Here is a 23,520-nt window from a genome sequence, read left to right on the forward strand (position 1 = left end):
TATATTAACGTGGGTGACGGATACTCCGCCCGAACATCGGGCCTGTAGTCGTGTCTCAGCCCATCATGTTGTTGTAGAACAGTGCGTAGATATTCATATACAGGTGTCGTTGAACCGATTCAGGGCCGTGGAGCGAAAAACTGGCCACGAGGTGATGTATTCTAGTTCTATTCCTTTTACCAGTTTAACTTATCCATATTATAACGCCAATCAAACTTTACCTGAATTTTCTGCACTAAGCTCAGCTATAAACCCACATCAAATTGAAACTGTGACTCCTACATTACACACTTATTATTCTCAGTGTAATTCTCAGCCATCTGCTTCATCCACACATTCTGGTAATATGCAGCCTACTAATTTTGACAATACCAATACATAATCATACATTATAGGTATGATTACATGTTTATAACTATTCAAGTATGTTACTATTAATTAATGTTCCCACTAATAATTACTATTAATTTTAAATTTAATATTCAATAATATAATAGGTAATAATAGTAGTGTACATAATAATGGCAACCAGCAAGTATACTTTATAATTTTAATTATTTAAAATGTATTACTTAAAATTGTGTTAAGAGTATAAATAATCTATACAGACTTTGTAGTCTATACCTTAAAGTAGTAATACAGATCAATATAAAATATTTTTATAATTATTTTCTTACGTAAAATAATAATAATATTGTAATAAAAATGTAATATTATTTTCCAATGACTTTATTTTGCCACTTAAGTGCATATTGCGGAGTGTTGAAATACTTAACAAAGTGTTCTCTAACTTCTTTGGCAGACGAATTTCCAGTTCCCCTTTAATTTGTTAAATCGTCCATTGTACAACTAACTAACTAAGGATATCATCATTGTTGATGCCATCTCTACATCGAACAAAATTGTGTAGCACACAACATGCTTTTGTCACAGCGACAGCAAAATTGAGTTCAACTAGTATACTTGTTTGAAAATTCTTCATTTTTTCGACATTATTCCAAAAGAATATTCTATATGTTGTCGAGCTCTTGATAACCTGTAATTAAAAATCCTCCTGTCGTCCTAACCAGCCCGGGAAAGGTCGTAATAAATTTGGATGTAACGCAAATGCTTCGTCGGCAACGAAAACATAAGGCAGAGGAACACCGTTATCATCACCAGGTAAACAAATTTTTGGTGGCAAATTTAAATTATAACCGTATAATTTTTTACCAAACACTGATTGTTTGAAGACATTACAGTCACTTTCCTTATCGTAGGTACCCACATCTATAATTCTAAAACAGTAATTAGAATCACAAATTGCCATCAGGATGAGTGAAGAATATTGTTTGTAATTATAATAGAATGTCCCACTGTTTTTGGGCAATTTCACGGTAATTTGGAAATTGAGCTTTCTCGAAATAGCAGGCTGCAATGTCTAACCAATCGTCAGTAGTTGGTTCTGCCATTTCAATTGGTTGTAATATGTTCCAAATAACCTCACAAGTTTCACGTACGATAGTTGATATTGTGGATATTCCAATTAAAAATTCGAAATGTAAAGCGGAAAAGTTAGAACCAGTAGCCAAATATCTAAATAAACACATATTTGGTATTAATTAAAATAATAATCTTTAAAAAATAGTGTTTGCCAATCCAAAGTTTGTTATCTTTATTTTATTTAAAAATGTGTAATTTAATTGTATTAATGTTAAATGTTAATTATTAATTAATAGAACTAGGTACCTACCTACATAGATTCTTTGTTTAAACATCTAACTTCATTTCTTTAGATTTTTTGGTGACACTATGAACTACTAACTACCTACATATCTGAAACCTTGATCGGCTTGATCTAAAATGTCAATCCTTACCTTTACAAGTTTATAATATATAATAATTTTATAAAATATTAACTACTAAATAATTTGTAAATTTACAATTTGAAAAATGTTGACCAAATTCGAATATTTAAATGATTCTAAAAAAATCATACCTAAGTATTTAAAAAAATATATCATCTGCTATTGTAAAAATAATGATATTGATAGAAAAAAACTAAAAAATTAAAATTTTAAATTATCCGCTAACAGCTCAAAACGAGTGAAAATATTTAACTCTAATATAAACAAGCAGTGAAATTTGTAAAATTTAAAATTTTGACCTCCCAAATATTGAAGCAGTTTTACTGCTCATAACAGTGATGATAGACACAATAATAAAAAATAAAAAACACACATCACTGTAAAATCAATGCATTCGTCGCTGATAGCTCAGAATCTAAAATTATTATTTATTTTGTTATATTTTCATATTTTCATTTAGGTACCTATTAACTTTAAAAAAAATAATAGATATCAAATACTGATAATAATTTAAGACAATAATAGTCTACATATTGATTATGATTTATGGTAACCCTTTCGTTAAGTTCAAATTTTATTAAATATTTCTAAACTATTTGTTAAATCTCTTTAGAGGCATATTGAACCAGCTTATTGGTTTTTATAATACTAACAAATTAAATGTTTAAATTGCACATACCTTAACGTCACGGTCAATCTTTCTTCCGGTGAAATTGGAATTCGCATATTAGTATGTTGTTTTAGAAGGTATTTACCAATATATGAGACCTAAGATCATTAAATAAATACTATTGTCAGTAGGTAAATATATATTGTAGACTGATGTTCCAGTTTTACATAATTTTATTAACATTTGTAATCGAATAAGCTAATAACATACCAATGAATCGAATGACGAAATTGACATCCGATAATATTTAAAGAATTCGTCTGGGTGTGATCGCAAAGTTAAGAAATTAACTTGAAACTGACCTTCGTTGATTATTTTCATATTCAACGGATGCACCCAGTATTTTCTCTTCCTGGTCATTTTTTGTTTTAACTGTTGTCTTTTATATAAACTATACACTACACAAATCGCTTCAACATCATCTAAGGTCTCCATTTAGTAGAACGATGGAAAATAACTTATTTAAAGACGTGAAGTACACAGTATATTTATCTAAACCACGTTTTCCATAAGAACTAATGAATTAGACTAATGTTATAAGTTCAAATGACAATAAACACATTTCGAATTTGGCGGGTATTCGAAGGCGTTTTAATCGCACGCGATCTTCTTGCCTACACGGCAGCGGTTTTTAACCGCAATTTTTAACCGCAACCACCCGCGATTAAATCGCTCCGTGTGAAACCAGCTTAATAGGTAAATTAAATAATTAAAAATGCTAAATAAATGCTATGTACCAGGTTGTAAGACAAGATACGCTGGTGGAAGTGAAGGAAAAAATATTTCATTGTTTAGAGCTCCAAAGATACTGTGACTATATTAAAGACAAAAAATATTTACATGATTTTTTATAAATTTTAAGTAGGTAATTACTAAATAGCATTACCCCACAATAATATAATAATTTTATAGAGTATTATTATTATTTGATACCGAATAATAATTTATACACTTAGACAAATTATTTGTACATAAAATCATTTAAAGTAATTTTCAAGATACGGATACTCATACTTTAAATTTAAATATTATAATTTAATATAATTATAAAGTAATAAACAATATTTTTATAACTTATATCTTGATCTTGATGTAAGATAAACTATAGTTAATAAATAACTATTAGGTACATATTAAGTAAATCGAATTTTAACCTTTTGTAAAAATGTATTATATATTAATTTATCTTTATTAAAATATTCCTATAGGCTATAACATATTTAATTTTAAGTTTTATGTTTTTTTATAATCTGATTGGAATATAATTATAATTTTAATAAAATAACACATTTGTTTATTTTAGTAAATCTAGATTACTATTTATATTAACATAATTTGTAAAAAATACTACCCAAATCAGGATATTATTTATAAGTCACAACACATAACACTCATGGTTTAAAGTGGGAGGGGGGGGATGCAGGAGGACTCAGTCAACCCTACCTCTGATGACGGTTAAAATGCGTCCCATTTAACAAATTAGGATTTTATACATTAGGCATTATACATACAATTATAAATGGAACGCTTAAAAGTTAAAACTATATGGAGGCATTAGTCCCCTCTGGAATTTTTCCCACTTTAAACCCTGAGGAAACAAAAAAAATTATCAAAACAGTCCAAGTTGTAACTACTTCTTTAATATTATGTGATAACTACCTACTTATATGTATACTATTTTATGTAATATACTTAGGCTCATTATACCTATTATTGTTAATGTAATAGTGTTTTAGATATATTTAAATATTTTTAAGAGAAGGTACCAAATACCAATATTAGGTAAATATTGAATCACAAGTAAATATAAAGAAGTAAGTACATATAAATAGATTTGAGTTACTTATAATATGTAGAAATTATTAAATTTTTAACGGTCTGTATTCTGTTATCTGCAATTTTGCTATAGTTTTCAATTGTCAACTTCTAGGCAGTTGAATAAAGTATATCATAAGGCAATAAATGATTTTCAATATGAATACCATACGTTAAAATTATCTTATTGAAATACCAATAAATAAATGTAGGTACAAACAGGTATTTTCCATCATAAATACAATATTTATAATATTTAATATTTTTGATTCACTGCAATAAAACCCAATACACATGTGTCTAATATATATCTTTGGTCCCGGGTAGAAAGGGCTTAAGTCAATTTTTCACAAAAAAATTTTTTTCCGTAGATTTAAAGCTTGATTTTTGCTGATTTTTTTGGTCCAATTGGCATAAGTCAGTGACGAATATTACTTATATTATTGAAAAAATAAATAGAGCATATCTCAACATGATCGTTTCTACGTTCGGTAGAAAAGGCTTATGCCATATATACCATTTTATTGCTCAGGTACATAAGGCTTAATATGACTTACGCCTTTTGTAGTGTAATATTATATCTCATGTAAAAATGGCATAAGTCAATGATAAAAATTAATTTATTACTATAAAAATATAATATTATAATCGGTATTAATGATTACAGAATTTAATCTCTCATAATAATATTATATGATAAGTTTAAACAGCAGTTATACCAACAGAAAAAAAAATAATATTTGGCCATTGCCGTGGTACTTACATAGAGTTATTTATAAGAAAAAACAATTTATTTTTGTCTATATTTCATTCTTTTGATAGAATGATAATGAGTTTGCGTTCCAATATTAGTTTATTGTTGACACTTGACATTTTTATGGTCAATTTTGATTTATTTAATAACTCTGGTTTTGAACTGAACCTTTTTTTTGAGTTAAAAACAACAAAATGAGGAAAAGAACTATTCAAATGGTCGATATGACTAGTTCTTCAAAGCATTGTAAACCAGGTAATATTATAAATAATAAAATTATAATAATAACAAATTAAATTAATATTAGTGTTATACTTAATAGACAGCAATCAACACTACAACAGGAAAAACAGAATATTCTCAGATGATTCAGGTAAAGTACAACATACTTAAATCATACTTATCTATTAAATTATAATAATTATTACAATTCAAAAAATTATTATTAACAGATACTTCTGTGGATGACACTGACAATGATAAAGACTTTAATCCAAATTTACAACCATATGTATCAAAGGAATCAGATTTATCAGGGCATGAAGATGAAATTCATACATTAATGCAAGACTCATTTATAAGTAATATGGTCAACGAATCCTCTAATGGTGATTTAAATTTTATTTTTACAATTTAAAATATAATTTCATGCTGTAAAGCCAAAATTAAATTATGATGATAATAATATTATGATCACACCATTTTGAGTAGGTACCTATTATGAAAAAGAAAATTATTGAAAATGTACTTATGTATTTTTAATTATTGATAATAGGTTTTCTACAAGATAATTTAGAAGGAGGAACTTTAACACTTTTAAACAACTTAAGTGAGTATAAAATTAGTTTTATTAAGATACAATATATCAAGCACAATAATAATAAAGAGAGTAGTTAATTTGAAATAGTTATATAAAGTTATGAAAAATGATTTAAAAAGTTATGAAACATAATATTTTAGTAAAAATATTTTATTTAAAAGTAATAATAATAGTTCTACTATTATCATACTTATTTTTAGTATTTTGCTATTATAAAAAATGTAAAAATAAATGTTAAAAGTATTTGAATAATATTTAAAATACTTAATTTAATGGTATTTAAGTACTTGATTGGTCTTAGTCAAGTCTTGATCAGTATGTTTCAGTAATTTTTTTAACATTAAAATTAGGTCCAGACCAACCAATAGTATTATGTGATGATACCAGAGTATCTCCTGAAGAAACTATTCAGGCTGACATAGGTAAATATAAATAATTATAAATATGTTTTGTAAAACTGAATTTAAGTAATCTCAATTTATTAGATTAGTTTTTATATCATATCAAAATTAATTTATTAGATTATGAAGTACATGATGGCTCATTGCAAGAGGCACCATTCCATAATACTACAGGTAGGTATTTAAATAATTATAATATTAAATAAACTACAAACTATAATTTAATGAATTATCATATTTTTTAGATAGTGAAGATGACATAGTGACACAAGCTAATGAACATATTAATACTGATAAACCTTTTGGAAGAAAAATTAGAAAGTTACGCACAACAAACCGTCAAAAAGGATTACCTTATGTTACTGCAAAAGGTAAAAGTATACCTGGTCATTCTAATGAAAAGCCTTTACAAGAATGTCGCTTGAATTGTAAAAGTTGGTTAGAACCTCATAAAAATACTATTTTTAATGAGTATTGGAGTCTTGGTTGTAATACAAGAAGACTAGACTATATCGCTGCAGCAGTAACTAAAACAAAAACTGTAGTTACAAGAAAAAGAGTCGACACATCATTAAAAGAAAGAAATGTTACTTATCATTACTACTTTACTATTGATGGTAATCGTAAAAAATGTTGCAAAAAATGTTTTTTAATCACTTTAGACGAGAAAGAAAAATTTGTTAGAACAGTTCTAGAAAACAAGTACACAAATTCAGTTACAGGTATAGCAAAAAAAGATCAACGAGGACTTGGACCTTCACCAAATAAAAAAACTGAAGCTGCTATCATAGATGTACATAAACATATTCTTTCATTCCCAGCATACGAAAGCCATTATACACGTAAAACAAATAATAAAAAGTATTTAGCATCTCATCTTAATCTTAAAAAAATGTACGAATTATACCGGTTGACAACATCTGAACCAGTTGGAAGAACAATATATGAAAGAGAATTTAAAACTACCAATTTATCTTTTAAAGTGAGAAAAGCCGACACCTGTCACAAATGTGATTCGTTTAAAATGAGAATTGAAATGGAACAAAATGCTGAAATCAAAATAAATTTAATTAATGAGCGTGATAAGCATATTAAAAATGCTGATGACGCTTACAGTTTCAAACGTCTGGACAAAGAAAAATCAAAATTGGATTCAACAAATATTTGCATTACTTTTGATCTTCAACAATGCTTGCCAACACCATTTTTGGAGACCTCTGTGGCATTCTATAAACGTTTGTACTGGACATATAATTTAACAACACACAATCTCGCATCAGGACAAGCTTCCTGTTATTTGTGGCATGAGGAAGTTGCTCGTAGGGGAGGCAATGAAATTGCATCATGTGTTTTCAAGGACCTTATGAAACTACCAGATACTATAAAAACAGTTACTTTATATTCTGATTCTTGTGCAGGACAAAACAAGAATTCCCACATGGTCAGTATATTCTTTGCTCTATTATCAAAAAAGAAAACGTTACAAGAAATCAATCACAAATTTTTAGAGCCAGGACATACACATATGGAGTGTGATTGTGATCATTCACTTATTGAAAAACAAAAAAAAAAGTCAGAAACCATTGTAGCTCATCCAAGGGATTGGGCTACATTAATAAGTTGTACTAACAAAAAAAAAACCATTTCATGTAGATGAAATGAAACAAAGTGAAATATATGACTTTGGTAAGATTGTAAAAGGCCCTTTAGTCATGAGAAAGACTAATGAAGATGGCAATAAGTTTATTTGGCACGATGTTTCATGGGTCAGATACTGTGCATCAATGTTGGGTAAGCTATTGTATAAAACCAGTCTAAGTGAAGAAGAGGAATTTAAAACTTTAAATATGATTCGAAGAGGCTCAAAAAATATGGCAAATATTATATCATTAGATCCCAGCTTATGATGGGCCATTACCCATTTCAAAAGAAAAAAAAAAAGATTTAATTGATTTACTACCATTAATACCGAATATTTATCATGCATTTTATAAGAATTTAAAGGACGATCAAAATGAAGATGCTTCATATGACCCAGACTTGAGTGAAAGTGATTAATAATGTGATTCATTAAACAATTTTTAATTTTATTATGTTGTAATATTTTAAAAATATAACATTTTTTTTTTCAATTATTATATTTTATACTGTTTTAATTTTATTTAATGTATTAGTTTAGTGTACTCGATGAGTCACTTGAAGTTTGTTAAAGTTCTTAATATTTTTTTTCAATTATTATAATATTATTTTATACTGTTTTTATTTCTTTAAAATGTTGAATTAGTTTAGTGTACTTGATGAGTCACTTGAAAATTGTTAAAGTTCTTAATATTTTTTTTTTTGAATTATAATGTTTTGTATTAATTGTATTTCTATAATATTGTAGGTGCCAACTGCCAATATTGTATTAGTGTAGGTACTTTATGAGTGAGTACCTATCTGAGAGTTGTAAAAGTAATACATTTTTTTTTTTCATAAAAATAATAAATGAATATACTATAATTATTGGTTATTAGTTTATTACTATATTCTATGTATTAGACATTAGTGTACCTGTTCAGTGATATTTTTATCTGATAATTTATTTATTTGAAAAGTCATGTACAAAAGACATAAGTCAAAATAAGTGAACTCAAAAGGGCATAAGTCGTGGACAAGAAGGGCATAAGTCAGTAAAAGAGAAATCAAAAGGGCATAAGTCGTGGACAAAAAGGCTTAAGTCAAAACTAGTGAAATCAAAAGGGCATAACTACAGTTATCTCGTTAAATATTCATAGTATCAAGAATTTTAATGGTTACATGTATTAGGAATGTAATATATACAAAATAAAAATACCTTATATATCTAAGGATATAATGAACTTACACGTAGGAATTTTCAAACATTGTTACTGCTGTCTCAAAAAGTTGGTCAAATTGACTTATGCCCTTTCTACCCGGGACCAAAGATATAGTGTCTAATGCAATTATTCAAACACCCAGCCTCTGAAGCTTGTGGTGCTCCAGGTGGATATTATTTAAACTACGAATTTGCCGTCAAAAACTAAGCCGCTTTTTTTCTCCTGGCCAAGCCGAGTGTTATCACCTTCTCTTCTCTACATCGTGTCCTAAAGTTTATACTAGCGCTTTACGCGTGTGGTGGAAATATAAACTACTGAACCGTAACACAATCTGAACGAATAGCGGGCCGGCGATTTAAACAAATAAGGCATATATATGACTTTGAAGACCTTAAGAATTGTATTTCCCAAAGCCGACAAAATTTAAATATTTTAGAATTGAAAGATTTTTATGAGTGGCAAAACAAAAAAAGGACTACCAATGTAAAAACAGATACATTGTATGGATTTAAAATTAACAGTGTTGTTATGGCCAAATTTACAAGAGGATCGACTTCTATGGAATACTGGACAGATTTTAATGGAGAGCCAAAGACTTTAGACTTCATACAAAAAAAATTTTTGAAAGGCATTAAAACATATGCTCCTAAAAAAATTGATCAACATAGAAGAATTAACCTCAGTAAAAAAAAAGGAATCATTGACAAACTTGTTCCAGTAATGCCAGAAAACAGGAAACATTTTTGGATAAATCTTCCAGTGTCTGCCACTTCAGAAGATTTGGTTGATGAGATGGACCTTGGTAATGCTTTCATAACTGATTATGAATAAGACTTAATAAAGACTGAATAAGTACTTTGTGATTATTTTATTATGTTTTACTATTATTTATTTTATTTATATTTGTTGTTATTATTATATAAAACTGTAAAAATTGTTCTACCTGAAGACTAGGTATTTTCAAATTATATCTTTTATGTAATAAAGAAAGTGACACATATTTGTTTTAATTTTTTAATTGTATTACAATTATTTTATTATGTTTTACTATTATTTATTTTGTTTATATTATTTTGTTGTTATTATTATATAAAACTGTTTATTGGTTTTTGTTAACTTTCATACAAGTTTGTGAAAATACTCCACTTATAAAACAATTTAAATATTTGTTAGTTCATTGGAGTTAGGGGAGTACTTAGACTTCATTCTAGGAGGAATAGGGCGACTCGATTTTTCACTATGCCACGTCTTCTTGCCGATTGATAAATAGGATTTATGATTTTTCAAAATATTGAATACAAAATATAGATCTAGGAGGAGACGGTTGACCCATCACCCCTCTTAAATACCCCCCTAAATGGCCTTAGTTTTTATATCAAAAATATAATTTACACATACTGTGTTTTCAATTAAATGTGATAGGATTTTCAAATTTTTCTATAAATTTCAAAACACAGTATCTACAATTACAGCTTAATGAAACTGCTAAAAATACCATTTTGGCATTTTGTCGATTTAAATTGAATTCTATGTATTTCCTTGATAACGATATGAAGTTTCAAGTCATAAGGATGAAGTTAAGTTGGCGGCCTGACGTACTTTACAAAAATCATTTTCATATCAAATTATGAAAAATACAGATACTGTGTTTTGGAGTTGTACAGCTGAGCAGCTAACCTGTATATCTTAAGCCGAGGTTTCGTGTATCGACCGACGCGCGCGCTAGCTCTGGCTCCCTATTCGCCAATGGTCGACTGTAGAGCGGTCGTGCAACGCGATTGACGACTGCAGCGCGGCGGAGGTTCTTCAGTGATCGGTGATCTTTATTTTTCTACCATAATACCGTTAAGCTCCGCGTACATATTTTCGTGGTGTTTATCTCGCCTTTGTTCCGTTCTCAGTTTTTCCCACCAGTGTCCCGATTTGTGTTTACGACACCGTTTTTGCTCCGTGAGAGATATAATTCGACTTTTCTCAGGGAAACAATATATCTGCCGCATTCCGTTGTTTCTCCTCGTTCGCCGTCACTCACTTCAACGCACTCAATATTTTCGCCATCGTGCGCTCAAAATCATTTGGAAAAACGCAGCACACAAGGTAGACTGTTCTCTTAATTTTTTGTATTATCTCTTCCGTATGTTTATGAATAATAATGGTTTTCCTCTATATTCTCACCGTGTTCTTCGTCTACCGCTTTAAGGGCGACATAGATCGCCTGGATGCCTTCTATTTTCGGCGTCGTTTGGGCGCGCGAAAAACGGTTGGTACCCATTTACGTAACTATTATAATAGGTACATGTATATGGCCCACCGCCACAAAATCGGTGGGCCCGCACGACAGCCCAATTGGGCGGTGAATGGTGTAAGACCTATAGTTTTCGTGTTGGCAGGGGGGTGCACGATTTATTGCGCCCGCACCATCGATTTTCCCGAATCACACGCGTTCTCCGTTAATGGTTTTTGAGTACACCTTGTGTAAACACCGGAAACGGACGTTTCCGTTCCACGTCCTATCGGAATAACAGTGGACTTATCGTGTGCTTTATTATATTTATTATGATATATGATATCGGCGACGATAATAATAATGATATGATGTGTCTATAATGGCCGACACTCGATTGTACCCGGGGAGATGCAAGCGTTCGTTTCTGTCCCGTAAATTGTATTGTAGGGCTAAATAATTGTCGATTGTTTATCGTAATAATATCGTACCCACACAATTGTTGTGAGTGCTCTGAACTACAGTTTTACCTCCACAGCTAAGACATATTTTTCAATGTTTTTATTTCAAATATAGAATGTTTCAAACATTTAAAAATATTTGTAATTTTATTTTAGAAATTTAATAGATACATATTCTGCCGCCTTAACCCTCAAAAGGGTATCTCCAAATATTGAAATGTTGGTAAAATTACATAACAAGTTGAAATGTAATGAACTCATGCACTGTTCCTTAAATCTTTGTTGACAATTTTTTTTTTCAATATTCTAAATATTATCCGTAGAATTGATTGGTGATATTTTTAATTGTCTAACATAACTCTAAGTATAAGACAATGGACTTAACCTTAAACTTCTAATCGGAATAAGAAGCTAAAAAACAGTAAATCCGCTATACTGGAGTTACTGTGATTTACTTTAAAAATTAAAGATTTATTCAAGATATTAAATACAATAACTCCAACCAGTATTTAACAAATTATAATTTATGCATTGAATAATACCAAATATTTTGAAACCCATATGAAAAACTTTAATATTAATCTAAAAGAAAAAATTTTAAATAATAAATCAAAATTTCTTTAAATATCTTCCTTGACAAATGTATATTAGTTAGTTTTAATAAAAACAAATATATAGGGACCTAAAAATATTTAAAAATAACGATCTTATCTACACTTATATGTCAGTATATAAAACTTAGCAAAAATAAATAAATATAAATCTGTCTCCTTCATATAGGTCATTTGCTGTTTCTGAAGTAGGAAAATCCAACCAAAACTTCCTCCGATTTTGTGGCATTAAAGGCAATAGAACTTGGATAATACTTTGTTTTTTTGAAGGATGGATTCCTCTTGGGCTTACTTTTTGTAGTGGTTGTTCAATGCCTTTTTTTAACGTGGATTGCTTAAGAAAATCAAGTTTTTGAAGTGGTGAATAATCATCTTAAGTAGTGGAATACATTAAGTAATCCAATCCTCTTTCGGCTTTAATATGAACTATGTCATTTAACATAGGTCTAATTTTTTGTTTAATTTGTACACTGAACATTCTGATTTGTAATCAAAAAAGTCTTTTACTCTCATGACTTTTGCATCAACAAAACCTTTGTTAGCTGATTTGATACATTGTTCAAAATCAGAATAATCATATAATTTTTCCCATTTTTTTCATAAACAACTCAACCTGGTGGTGAAAATGGTCGGCAGACATAAAACTATGCCCGGGCTGGAAATAAAATAAACCAATTTCTAGAGCCAGGATATCTTGAGAATTAATTATTTGAACTAAGAATGTAAGAAAGCACCAAATTTTGTTTTGAGCTGAACAGTTATCTAACCAAATTGTTATTTTTTTCAAGTCTGTGAAGTGTAAAAAAAATGCATGAAAACAACTTGTTAAATCTTCTTGTTTTCTTCCTTGTATACCTTCGTGCCATATTATTGCTAATGGCTTAATACATCCTTTGGGGCCAATCGGTAAAAAACTTTCATTAAAAGCAATGACCCTTTGAGTAAAAATAGCTGCCTTAAAGTTTTCCATTCTAGGTAACATTCTAGGTAACTTTTTGTAAGTCAGCTGATACCTCGGCTGATACATAAATTGCATCATCTGTGAAAATAATAAAAAATATATTTAGCTATATAATTAATAGAATTTTAATAGAATTTATCTAAGTTTTTATAACCTTTCTTTTTTTGAACGACATGGCTCTCATACTTAGCCCAAGCATTTATATATTTTTCCAATTGCAAAGTGTATATTTTGCAAATATTACAAAAGTAGTATATAAATGTATGTCCTGGGACAGTTTTCAATTTTCATATTATATCAATAAAAGATCACAAAGAAAGCAATGTGCAAAAAGATCAGAAAATCTAAATGCAATAATAATTAAAATATTTTTCGCAAAACTTATGAAATTAATTAATTAAATTCCAAATGAAATATTTCTTAAAATATTTTTTAAGAAAATCTAAATACAATAATAATTAAAATATTTTTTAATATAATTGTTCTATTAAAAATAAAAATGTATTAAAAAGAAATTGATATTTAACGCTCACCCAAATAGGGGACGCGTTATTATTATCTATTTTTCTAATCTTTTTGATTTTGATTTCTAATTAGTGTATTGAGATGGTTTACAAAATCATTTCTATCTATATTTATTTTATAATGTCCCCAAGCTAATGTATCAATACAATTTTCCAAAATAAATCTTTTATCATCATAAACACTTAAAGCTTTTTTGTTTTGTTCTACAGTAAAAATATCATGTTTCTTAGTTCTAAATAAATTTTGTTTAATATATTTTGATTTTTTTGTTAGTAAACAATTTTCAAAATCATTAAAACATATTTTATTTTCTACAACATTTTTAATTTTTTTTCAGTATCTAAGATTCGATGTGAATATAATTTAGATCTTAAACCTATAAATTCAGTCATAATTTTTCCATTCAATTCATCTTTGAACTTGCCTAAGACTTTTTTGTTAACTAAAGGTAAACCATAAATATTATCTTCTGTATTATCTTTTGGATAATTTGAAGTGTCAAAATGATCTAACATAATTTTCATATCTTGATAAAAATCATTAGTTTTTATTTCTAATATAAGTGAATCTGTATCTGTATATAACAATCTAACTCTATTTCCATATTTTTTCTTTATAATATTATAATAAAATTCATACATTAACATTTTAGATAAATCTAAAATACACATTCCTACATATATTGGTTGTTCGAAAGTTATTTTACATCTTTTCATATGTACTGCAGCTAAATGTTCTGTAAAAATTGTTCTTCGATCAAAATTTGGTTTTGCAATTAATTTTTCTAGTTGGACTGCATTAGAACATAATCTTATATCAACATGATTTCGAACATTCATCATAGTACGTCCATAAACACTGTTGTTCATTAATTTGAAATATTCTTTTTCAAACTCATTCTTAGCTTCTGATCTGAAATTAGTATTAAAATTAATATACACTTTTAACCAAGGAGATTGACTAAATTTTAACACTCTGTGAATTTTCTCTATTTTTAAACCTAAATTAATATATAGTTTTAGTGTTTCATAATGTATTATATATTTTTTCTTGTCATACAAAGTTGTTAATAATTTTGGGAGTTTTTTGTCATCAAAACGTCTTTCCGGTGCTAAAGGGAAATCTGAATGTAGATCATGAAGATCTTTAGGGTAAGTTAAATCAACTTCTAAAATATAACCTTTACATGATTCATCAGAAATATTCATTACATTAAAATCATTCAGATTATCAACCCATTTGAAATCTCCAGTAGGTAAATATTTACTCATTGCCCACCCATAAAGATTATTTGCATCCAAGTATTCTAAAAATATTGATTCCTCTTTTTTTTTAAATATATCTTCCATGTATTTATTGTTTGCTTTTGAATACCTTTGACTACATTGAGATAAACCACCTCTTATTCCATTTTCAAACATCAACAATTGATCTACATCTGTTAATAAATCTAATTTTACTTTTGTCATTCTTAACATACTATTCCACGCAAATCCTGGTGTTGTAAAATACCACATAGGATCTAATTTATAATTTTTTAAAGAAATATCTCTAAAATTTTCTATTATATCTGTTAACAATAAAACATCAATCATATTATATAAACTTGTGAATTCACGCATATTTTGTATATTAAACACTTTCCAAATTTTTTGTGAGTTTTCATATTCCTTTTTAGTTATATTTTTATCAGTGAGAGAACTATAAAATTTTTCAATAGGAGGTAAACATGTTTCATTAAATTTTTCTTTACTATCCATATACTCATAGGGATAAGCTAACTTTCTAGTAACTAAATCTAAATGTTCTTCAGGAAAATATTTACTAAGTTCTTTAAATTTATTTTTTAAATTTAATTTCGAATCATTTCTTAAATTATTTGTTAATTTGTCTAAAGAACTAGGTAAAAATTTGAATGAATCTATAAATCTTAATTCTGTAGATAATTTTATGTCTTTACCATTCCTAGTTACTACACGTGATATCACTTTTGAAAAAGAAATATATTTTTCCTCATTATTTGCGAGCAATTTTATTTTTTCAGTATCGTTCCCAAATTCTTTTATAAATAGATGGGCATCATAACCTGAAAGATTATGAAAAACAATTGGAATAAAACGAGGATTTTGGTAATTAAGATTACATATAGAATGTGCTGCTCCTCTATATTCTCCAGTTAAGTGGTCATGATCCCGAACTTTTCTCATATTTTTATTTTTATTTTCTATTTCATTTTTAAGTTTATCTTCATACAATTTAAATTTTTTAACATCATCAGTATTTTTATAATATTCAATAGTGTCTTTAATTATTTTAAATTTTTTCTCTAACATTGGAGGTAAATCTGATAAATATCTTTCACAAATATGACATTTATTAGATTTATTATAATTATTTAATTGTTCTACATTCAATGATTTCATAGGAACTATTTTATCATATATTTCAGAAATAAGTATTTCTTCATTTTTCATACATTCATAAAATTCTTTAGCTACGTTTGGACCAGAATATTTTACAGGTGGTTTATAATCACCATTACTATATTTAATATAATAACAAAAATTATTAGGTATATGTTTCTGATAACATTTTGTAAAAGACTGTATCATTTGGTTGACAAGTATATATTGGTTGAAGTGTACATTCAAAGTCAGCATAAATCACAAAAGGGACTCTTAATAAATGATTATAATTTTCAAATTCTAAAGTTTTATTATAGGGTTCTGGTAGAATTATTTTAGCTGCTTTATTATTAGTACAATAATGTTTATGTTCATTTAACATATTTTCTGTACCAAAACTATTTAAACACATTTTACAGTAAAATCTTTTTTTAGTATTTTTAGTGTTTTGTCTTCCTACTAGTTTCCCTAAATCTTTAATCCAACAATAATGTCCTTTATTATCCTTATCATCCACTGTCAAATATAATAAATCTTTATGATTAGTTTTTTCGATTTCATTCATTTCTAAAGGTACAATTACTTTGTTATCTAAACAAAACATATTAATAGAAATATCTTTTGTTCTTTTAACAAATTTCGGAACGTCTGTGATTTTTACTGGAAATTCAATATCTTTAAATTCTTTATCAAATTCATGTTCCCATTTTTTATATTTAGTTACTCTTTCTCCATGTTCTTCAACAGGATGTAAGGCAGAGAGTATTGCCCAAAGAAAACATTTATCATCTTTATTTTTAACATTTATAATAGCTTTTTTATTTCCAATGTTTTTAGGTAATGGAATATATGAAGAACCCTTAAAAGGAACATATTTATTTATATTTATTCCCAAACTTAAAATTTCATGAAGTCTCTATTGAGATTTTTTCATTATAAAATCTTCTTCTTTTACAATTTTAATTTTTGTATTTGTATTAATATTATTAATTTGTATTAATATATTATATTTAAGTTAGAATTTTTTGTTAAAATTTTATTTGGTGTTTTAAAACTTTTTTCCTCATATTCCATATTTTCTTTATTAGTACCTCTCTTATATATAGCATACAACCAAATATTTACTTTTAAATTTGTTTGTTTTATTTTTTTTATTTTTAATTCTTGTTTAAGTCGTCCTATTACTGGATTATCTAAACGATTTAAAAATGTTTGTATATCTTTAATACCCATATTATTTTTAATAATATAAGTTTTTAATCTACTTTGAAATGCTGTTTCTTCATTTTTTAAAATAGGTCGAATCGTGTTGTTTATTTCAAATATTTCTTCATTAAAATTAAAAACTCTATGTGATTTAGGTATTATCTCTCTTGATATTCTTGGTCTTATACCATTATTTTGATGACGAATAGACTGTAAATGTTTAGACCAACTGTTGTATTTAACTGTTAGCTTACAAATATCACAAGTTTTATCTGTTTTTGGTATTCTCTCTTGTTTTGTTCTTACATTTTTTGTTGTTGTACCTCTGTATGTTCCTCTAAATCGAGGTATAATTGTTTGATCTGGATCATTGTTTTGATGACGAATAGATTTCAAATGTCTAGACCAATTTTTGTAACTAACTGTTAAGTTACATTTTTCACAAGTTTTGTTAACCATTTTATTATTGTTAACATTTCTTTTAACTAAAGGTTCAATTTTATTTATATATTCCATTTATTATATAGAATATTATTTTTTTTTACATTCAATATTTTAATAAAAATAATTTTTATTAAAAATAACATTTAAATAACTAAAGGTTCAATTTTATTTATATATTCCATTTATTATATAGAATATTATTTTTTTTTACATTCAATATTTTAATAAAAATAATTTTTATTAAAAATAACATTTAAATAATATTAAGATCCCATACTAAATTCACATATTTTAATATTTCCTAAATCTTGAATAAACTTAATATCATCTAGAAAAAGGTGAGTATAATCACCTGTTGTAATAATTTGCTCATTAGCTATTTTACAAAGTTCTAACCAAGTTGGTGAATGTAATAGTTTAGAAACATAAGGCTTTCCATTTCCAAAATCAACATCTCCTTGACTAATAATGAAAATATTTCCATCAATTGGAATTTTATTTAGATTATATTTAACATTCACAGAATTTTCATAGTATTCAAAAGCACAAAATTTCACATAACATTTATTTTTTGTTATACTTCTTTTTATATTATTTCGCATTAATTTCAAATAATTAAAATTGTTTAGTCTATATTGATTAATTGGTATACCCTTGTATGTTTTATTAAATCTAAAAGGTAAAACTGTTTGATCTATATAATTTTGTTGATGATTATAAGATTTTAAATGAGTAGACCAACTGCTGTATTTAACTGTTAAATTACATTTATCACAAGTTTTAGCATGATATATTTTTTTATTATTGTTATCATTTTCTTTAACTAAAGATTCAATTTTATTTAATACATCCATTTTATTATTGATATCAATTTCTTTAACTAAAGGTTCAATTTTATTTAATCCATCCATTATTTATTATATAAAATATTATTTTTTTTTACATTCAATTTTTTAATAGAATAATTTCTATTAAAAAATATCATTTAAAATTTTGTTTTTTGTAACTCTTGGTTATAAAAACTCCCTATAATCTCTTCATTGTTTAAATCTATAAGTTTATAAGTAATAGGATTTGTGTATAAAATTTCATTAACTATAAATATTTCTTTTGTCCAATTATTACTATATTTATTACCAAATGTTTTTTTAGAAGCTGTTATTCTTACTCTATCACCTACACTAAATTTAATTTTTGGTTTAGGTTTGTTTTTTGTAGAAAATAAATTATGAAAAACATCATCTTCGTTAGATTTATTTACTTCACAAGGTCTCATATCAATAGATCGATGTATGTCTTTGAAATTATATTCATATATTAAACTTTTTAAAATTTTAATCCATTTTTTAGAATTTGTAACTTCAAAATGTAATCTCATTTTACTGTTAATGTTCTGTTAAATCTTTCAATAATTGACGATTTTTCTTCATTTTGGGTCTGATACATTTTAATTCCATATTCTTGCAAAACTTTTTTAAAATGTTTATTTTCAAATTCCAAACCTTTATCTGCGTGGAGTAATTTTGGTGCTTGATGATTTTGTGATATAGCTTGTTTTATTATTTTTTGAAATGTTTCTGAAACATTAATTCCATCTTTCTTTTTGAGTTCTAAAGCCCAAGAAAATTTTGAAAACGTATCTATAACAGTTATTATATAAGAATAACCCTCATTTTCATCAGAATAATTTCTCATTATAACTAAATCAGCAGCCCATAAATCATCAATACCTTTAGTAATTATTCTTCGTTTAGAAAATTTTTTTCTAACTGGTTTATGAAGTTCTTTAGCTAATATTATTTTATCTGTGTCATTTAATTTTTTATTGGAAATATTATGTCCAATTGTAGGATTTTTTATAAATTTACTTTTATTTGTGTTACATTTAAAACATATTGATGAAATTCTCCATCTACCATTAACTGTTTGAATTTTATTTGCATTAATATTTTTTGTTTGAATTTTACATTTAAGACAATATATAGTTTCGTTCATTTTTTATATTTATATTGAAAAAAATTTTTTAAATAGAAAATTTTTAAAAAAATTATTGAAAATAAAAAAAATTTATATTTTCTAATATAAATAAGAAATGGAAATGGAAAACTTTAAAGATGCTTTAAATAAAATGAAGAATGGATATACATTAAAAAAATTTAATGATTTGGAACAAGGAAAACCATACAAAGTAAATAAGTTCATAATGATTGATATAAAGTTTGGAAAAAGAATAAGTGTTGTATTAAATGATGAATATATGTTAAATTTACCAGAAAGATATACAAAAGAATTTACAGAAAACAAAATAACATGGTATAATACATGTTCGGAAACAAAATTGAATCTTATTTATAATTGTGAAAAAATTTTAAAGAATGGGAAAACAAGACATGATTTTGATTTTAAATAAAAAAATTAATTTACTTTTATAAATGGTATTTATAAAAGTTAAAAAGGGTTGTATTCATTTAAACAAACCTATTCACAATAATGATAGCGATCATTTTTTAGGTCTCTATTCATTAGTTTTGAAAGGCAACAATTTTATTAATATTGAATCAGAGTGTTGTATAACAATTAAAAAGAATATAATAGATATAAAAACAGGTAGATATAGTATTGAACAATTGAACAAAGAAATAGAACCACTTATTATATCATTCTCTGATGAAACTAATAGAATTACAATTAAATCTCCTTGTTATTATAATTTAGATGAAAAATTAAAAAAATATTTAGGTTTCGAAAACAGTGAATTTGATTTTTCAATGGTTAGTAGTAAACCAATAATTTATCATCCTAATTCTAATGAAAATTATATAAATATAGAACAAGATTGTAGATTTAGATTAGGTAGAAATGGTGAAATACCAATGGACACAATTCTTAAAGGAATATACACAATAAATGAAATTGAAAATTTAATGAATTGTTACGATTTTCCTAAAATAACTCTTGAATTAATTGATGGTTTTATAAATATTTCAGCCTCAATCGGTCTATGTTTTGATGAATATTTATCAAAATGTTTAGGTATTGATTATATTGGAGATTTTATAACAAATGCAATCCCTATAAATAAAAGATGGCCTGCTTCATTCGAAGTAGCACCAGATATTTTTTATAAAATAATAGGTACAAAGAAAGTAATGATTTATACACAAGGTTTTATAAAAAATATTAAAGGTATTATTTCTACTAAAAATAGTAAAACTGAATTAAAAGGAAATTATTCAATTGAGCATTAAAATATCTTATTCAATTCGATTATGAAGTTGGAAAATAATGATAACTATATTAAAATAATAACAAAAGATTATTTTTCATTTGATAAAGATTTAAATTTAAGTTTAGGAGGGATTGATACAATATATACACATTATGGAGAAAATTCATCATTAAATAATAACAACAAAATATTAGAAGTACATTGTAATATAATTGAAGAATCTATTACACATGACATTGATGAGCTATCTCATTATGATGAAGTTTTATTTTTATTTCAATATAATTCTAAAAGTGCTTTGATTAAACCTCATAAAATGATATATAGACCAGTGAGTAAAAATCGGTTTCAAAAAATAGAAATTTATATTTTAGATTTGAAAGGTAATATTGTTAATTTTGATGAAGAATTTATTGGTGTTCTTGATCTAATCAAAAAATAAATATGAAAAACTTTTTTTCAAGATAAAATATCTTGAAAAATTAAAGTATGGAATGATTTTTTTTTAAAAACTTTCATCAACTATTCCTCTTTCAATATCAAACGTATACACTGACCTAGAAATTAAACAAATATAACAAATTGTTTTATCAGGTAAATTTTGACTGAAATCTACGTTTAAAATTACTGTACAGTTGGAGATCGCAATTTGACTTTGGTGTCTACTCATGTTAACAACAAAAAATGGTCTCTTTCTAAACATTTTTTTATCTAAATACATTAATGGATTTTCTTCATGTGATTTATAATAGGTTTTTTTATAACTCATATGATCTTCATATGCTTGACAAAATTTCATATCATTAAAATCAAGATTTTGCAATTCATTAGGATATTTTTTTCCATTAACTTTAAAAGAATAATTTACAACATTACAATCATCAAAAAAAGCAGCATTACTATCTTGATTGTCTAATCTGTTTTTTTGAAAAAAAACAACACCAAACAATGGATGTTCATTATTTCGATAATTAGGTGATAAATCGCATCTTATATTTTTTCCAGTAAGATTTCTGAATTCAATACATTGCCATTTTTTAAAAGCTAAAATAAATGGATTCTTAATTAATTCATCAACTATTTGAATTTTTGTTATTTCATCATATTCTATTGTTTGCATTTGAACTTTTAATTCTAAAATATTAACTTTACCACGTTTTGCTTTAATATTTTTTAACTCTGCTGTAGCTTCAGTGTTTGTTTCTAGAATCAATGCATCATCATCAGTGTTTCTTGTAAAAATTATTTCAAATCTAGCATTGTAAATTTGTTTTATATCTTTCATTGACCCTAAACCTAAGTGTGATAAAGGAATGATGAACTCAACACTTCCTCCTCCTTGAGATGTAGATTGAAATCCTGAATTTTGTGTAGGACCATTTCCATCAACAGCATAACTAAAATAACCTTTTAGTGTACTTAGTCTTCCAGTATTCTCACTTTCATCTATAATTTTATTATTTAATTTAATTGTAACTTTTTGAAACACATGTGCTCCACTATTATCAGATAACATAACATTAGATTTTGCTGGATATTTAGTACCATCTTCTTGTACATATTTAAATAATAAATAAAGTTTTGAATTTTTAACATTCAGAAATTTATCTTTACCATTTACTACAACTATTGTATTTCGGTTAGGTTTATTTAATTCTGTTGTGATTTGAGGTATATAACTTTCATATTGGTTATTTATTATATAGTTATCATACTTATTTAAATTATTTTCCATTTCTTATTTATATTACCAAATATATATATATATATATTTTTTTTTAAATAAATGGATAAAGTAAAAGTAAAATTTTTTATTGAAGATGAAAATAAAAAAAAATCTTTATTTGAATTACCTTCACGTGTTTTAATTATAGGACCATCTGGTTGTGGTAAAACAACCTTGTTGTATAATCTGATTATAAATTATTGGATTCCTTATTTAAATCTATATATTTTTACAAAAAATATTGAGCAACCAGTCTATAAAAAAATAAAAAAAATATTTGATGATATACCTTCTATAAACACACATTTTTCTAATGATGAAAAAATATCTGTAGATGATTGTGAACCAAATAGTTTAGTGATTTTTGATGATTTTCTAAAAGAAAAACAAGACTTGATAATTGAATATTTTATAATATCAAGATCAAAGAATATTAGTGTTATTTATTTAACACAAAGTTATACTTCAGTAGATATAAAAACAATAAGAAATAATTTGAATGTTTTAATTGTTTTTAATCAATCAAATTATTATATTGAAAAAATATGGTCCGATTTGATTAGTGAAGATGTAGCTTTAGA

At 26.1% G+C, this 23,520-nt stretch overlaps 1 protein-coding gene across 1 annotated transcript in view; it reads left to right on the forward strand.

Annotated features, from left to right (window-relative positions):
- Positions 1 to 10,933: 10,933 nt before the first annotated feature.
- Positions 10,934 to 23,520, forward strand: part of LOC132932951 (uncharacterized) — a 34,012-nt gene continuing 21,425 nt past the window's right edge. Inside the window, exon 1 of the mRNA XM_060999293.1 lies at positions 10,934 to 11,244. The gene's annotated coding sequence lies outside the window, so the exon portion shown is untranslated. The remainder of the gene's footprint in view (positions 11,245 to 23,520) is intronic.

The sequence above is a fragment of the Metopolophium dirhodum genome, chromosome 1, assembly GCF_019925205.1.
Source record: "Metopolophium dirhodum isolate CAU chromosome 1, ASM1992520v1, whole genome shotgun sequence".
In the NCBI taxonomy this organism is placed as follows: domain Eukaryota; kingdom Metazoa; phylum Arthropoda; class Insecta; order Hemiptera; family Aphididae; genus Metopolophium; species Metopolophium dirhodum.